Raw genomic sequence first — 4,448 nt, 5'->3', positions numbered from 1 at the left:
ACTGAATTATGCAGGAGCCAGTAAACCCATGCACAGACCTAAGATTCCTTGATTTCATTGATGAAGTCTTCCTTGGATAATGCACTAATTAATAATTTAATATTACTTACCCATACAAAAATTAAATAAAAGCACTACAAACTTACTAACCCATGAAAATTTTCACTCTTAAAAACCAATTTTAGTTACAATACCATTTCTTACTTTACTAAGGTCTCTTCCTTTAAGAGTCCTTCAATTCTCATGGAATGCTTGATTAAACATATAATTGTTGTCGGGTTGTTAAAAGTTCTTAGAGAGACTGATATTACTTAATAAAAATTGACCTTGTATATCTCTTCTTTCTTAAGAAACTAATAAGACGGTCTTATAACTATTAAAGTCGCTGAACTTATCTTCACATAAAATGTGGTATATTGGTGATCCATTATTTGTACTATAGGACACCAAATTAAATTAACTCATAGATTAGCAGAATGTGGCATTTCTACACAACATCTTATGGAATTAAAGACAACAAAAATTAAGCACACAGAAGGTGATATTTTGTTGATAAGAACGAAAATCAACCAATAGTCAATGCCATGATGATAAGTGCATAATACAATGAAGTCAGAGGTGCAAGAAAATATCTCTAAAACAGCTCTGGCAAAGGTTCCATCATCTAGATATATCCATACAACATAAGTCAACAAATCAATCACTTAACACACCATCTACTTTCAGACTATTAATTACAAATATCGAACCTTGTTCCGCCATTGTTGCATCTTCTTCATTATCCGTTACTTCTTCCTCTAAAGATGAAAACTTTAATTAAGAAGGAAATAGGTTCGGAGCCGAAGAAAAGGGGAAAAGGACAAAGAAAAGGGCAATACCGAAGGGATAATTCGAAGGATGTTGCTACTATTCAACAATGGGTGATAAGAATTTCAGAACTTATAACAACGCCGAAGCTTCAAGCTCCATAGCCGAGGCTAGTGGTTGGTGCGACCCATAATGGCGGAATGCAGGTTGCACAAGAACGCATCATTGTCTCCCAAGTCGACATAAATCTTCAAAATTCCAGGAAGCCATTCATGGCAGAGGCTAAATAGCTTCATGCCAAGCTCAAAGATCCGAATCGAGCAAATTGGTTCGGCATTGTTCAAGGCTTCTCCAAGCCGAGGTGGTGTTTCTCCATTACCTAGCCTCTTCGCAAGCTCCGCCGAGGAAATAACTCCAAGCCAAGGCTCTATTTTTGAGCCATGCTGAGGCCAGCAACGCCATGCCATGGCCGAAGCTTCAATCTCGGTAGCAAGAACATCGGCTTATTAGTGTGAACCTCGGCGGAGCTTATTTCGGCTAGGTACCTTGGCCATGGCTCGGCTATGGAGCTTGAACCTCAGCACCGGCAATGAAGCTGAACCTCGGCACAATAGTCTTTGCTATGGAGCTTGAATTCGGCATCAATAGTCTCGGCCATGGCTCAAATGAAGCTTTAAAGCCTCAGCATTGCTAGCCTCGGCCATGGCTCAAAATGGAGGCTAAAAGTCTCGGCGTCCACCATAGATGGATTCGGCTGGGAGTTGTTTCCCTCGATAAAGCTTACGAAGATTGAGCTTTTTTAGCCATGACCCTTATAGCTCTTTCCTTGGCTTCCCAATTCTCGTAGCACTTTGGTGGAGGAAGTGACACACCTCGGCTCCCTTGAGTTGCCACGAAGGAAAGTGGTGAATAAGGATTGTTTGGTGGCTAAAAGCTGGAACTTCGTGGAGACCAACTTCCCATTCTCAAAGAGTATAAATGCACAGTAGTAATTTGGTGGAGACCAACTACTATTTCTTGCGAGGCAATAACATAGCTAATATTTGCTTAATTTCCTAAATATACAATCACCAAGTATATATGTAATGTTTATTTTCACCAATTCTCACCAAGTATATCTTGATAAAGGTTACAGTTAGAGATTTATTTTCTGTTGCCTGTAACTACTGCTGGGGAACCTCATAGCTGATATTTGCTCAATTTTCAAAAATATTTAACCATTTTTGTTCATTTAATTCCCAAGTTCACATTAATTTTTTTTGTGCTTAGTTTTGGTACCTGTTCTGTATCAATTTGTTTGCTTCAAATTAATTAGTGGTGAGTCCCTTGCAAAAGTAACATCATTATTTTAGTAAGCATTTCTAATTGACTTAAAATATGAAATGACTAAAAATTAAGAAAATGGTATAAATATCAAACTTGGATATCATTTTATTTCTTAGTTATGTTTTAAAGCACATAATTGGAATATTTACATAAGGCCATTATTGTAAAACAATACTAATAAATATGGTAAAGAAATAAATAAACTTAATTAAAAAACAATGATTTTATGGTAAAAAAAATGTGTAAAATTTAAGAAATACACAATTCTACTAATATGTCAGCAACAGCAGCTCAGCAGCTTCAGCTACTTCAACAAAAGCAGCAGCTGCTTCGGCTTCAGCAACAACAGCTGCTTCGGCTTCAGCAACAGCAGAAGCTTCGGCTTCAGCAACAGCTTTCAGCTTCGGCTTCAGCAGCTAAGGTGCTATAATTCTGACAAGTACTTATTAGTTATCCCGGATGTCTCTAAAGTGTTACATTTCGGCACAAATTGGATTGGCAATAATTATTGCAATTGCACCTGTTCAAAAGATAAATTGCCAGGTAGATAGTTAGAAAATGAAAATATCATTAGTATAGCAAAGATTCTTTTATAATTTTTTAAACACAATTAAAAGGTGGTTTTAGAAGCTTGGATGACTGATAAATAACTGACCAGTTAAGAGAGCAGCTAGTATATTTTGGATTAGAGGGAAATCTCCAAAGAGATAAGATCCAATAATAACCATCTAAAACGTAGGGTGGGAGGATGAAAAGATGCATCAATATTATGATAGATAAAGGTAAAGAACCTGACATATAAGAAAATATATCTCAAACTCACAGGTTCATATAGGCCAATCCTCAAGCCTCCATACTGACATTGGCGATGCAACCCTGGCACAATACCCTTCCAGAAAGCAGGCAAACCCTCTTCCCCTGCAATAGTCGCTATAGTACCCAACATGCCTTTATATCTGGCTGAAACAACTAAACCTCTTTAGACATGTCCAGATTAAATTAACTTTAATAAACAATACACAGGCATACAACACAATTACTGCTTGACAAAATCATTAACAAAACAGAAAAGTAACTTCTACTTAGATTTTGGGAAGCTAGACCAGAAGAAAGGGTAAAGTGAACCTGGCATACCCTACATTATCCCAGAACCAGATTCTTAAGAAGAATAGAGTCAAAAATTTTAAGCCATTCAATTTTTCTCCTTCGCATGTAAAAATTCTTATTTCCAGCCATAAAATCTAGATGCACCAGTATCCATCTGCCTTTAAATTCCTGCAAAGAATTAATCCGAAGTATCCATCAGCATTGGCGGACCTAGTTAATGTCATGGTGAGTCATATGACTCACCAGTGAGGCAAAAAAAAAAAAATCAATTTATTTTTAAAAAAAAAACCATCACCCTTTCGGACGGTCCAAGATGCCAGTAGTCACAATGAAAGAAAAAGAGGAAGACAGTCATAAAAGCTTTCCTCTCGTGCTTCTGTAAAGAGAAGAACCCTATCGGCGTTAGACCGGGTTACGAAACTGACGGAAATGGAAGTAGATGTTTTGGGGGCAAGTTGAGTCTTGGAGGACTCAAAAGGATGGCTGCCATTGAGCCCCGGATGTAGGTGAGGTCTAGTGTCATAACCTTGATGGGGAATTATAGAAGCGTTGGAATAGGAAGGTTGATGGCCTTGATGGGGATACACGGCCAGCTTTGGAAAAGATAATAAGGGTTTGGTTGGTTATAAGGGAGGGAAGCAGGATAATGCTTCAAGTATGGGAGGAAAAGCTTAAAATTTAGATTTAGAAAGCTTTCACATTTGGAAAGGACTAGTCATTGGAAGTTCAGGCTTTTCAACGTGAAGTGTCTTCACCATGTGTTTTTTTTTCTTTTTAATTTTCATGGATTATATATTAATAAATGTAAGTTCATAGTTTTCATTTAAATTTCACGGCTTATTTAATAAATTTTGGTTCATAGCTTACGGGCTAATACACACCCACGGGCGGATTTGGATGTTGTCCTGGTGAGTCATATCACTCACTAGTCTACCCAAAAATAAATTTATTTGAACATTTGGTTGTATTTTATACTTTTTGAATATTTGGTTGTATTTTTAGTATTATTATTTGATTGTTTGGTAAAAAAAATTTATTACATGTTTTATTATCAATTTTGACTCACCGGACGAAAATTCTTAGGTCCGCCACTGTCCATCGGCTTATACAGATACTAAATTTACCGCTATAAAATTCCACAGTTGTACAGTACATTACAGTCACGAATTACAGCAAGCTAATTTAGAAAGCTTCTCTTCTTCTAACTT

At 36.9% G+C, this 4,448-nt stretch overlaps 1 long non-coding RNA gene across 1 annotated transcript; it reads right to left on the bottom strand.

Annotated features, from left to right (window-relative positions):
* Positions 1-2,247: 2,247 nt before the first annotated feature.
* LOC110728556 lies at positions 2,248-3,885 on the bottom strand. Its single transcript, XR_002512713.1, has 3 exons — positions 3,536-3,885; positions 2,957-3,408; positions 2,248-2,653 (listed from the first exon to the last, which is right to left on the bottom strand). It is a non-coding gene; the product is annotated as an uncharacterized LOC110728556 (long non-coding RNA).
* Between the last annotated feature and the right edge of the window lie 563 nt (positions 3,886-4,448).

Source organism: Chenopodium quinoa, unplaced genomic scaffold (assembly GCF_001683475.1).
Source record: "Chenopodium quinoa cultivar QQ74 unplaced genomic scaffold, ASM168347v1, whole genome shotgun sequence".
Lineage (NCBI taxonomy): Eukaryota > Viridiplantae > Streptophyta > Magnoliopsida > Caryophyllales > Amaranthaceae > Chenopodium > Chenopodium quinoa.
Note: the sequence above shows the minus strand (reverse complement) of the source record. Positions and strands in the feature narration are given on the sequence as shown.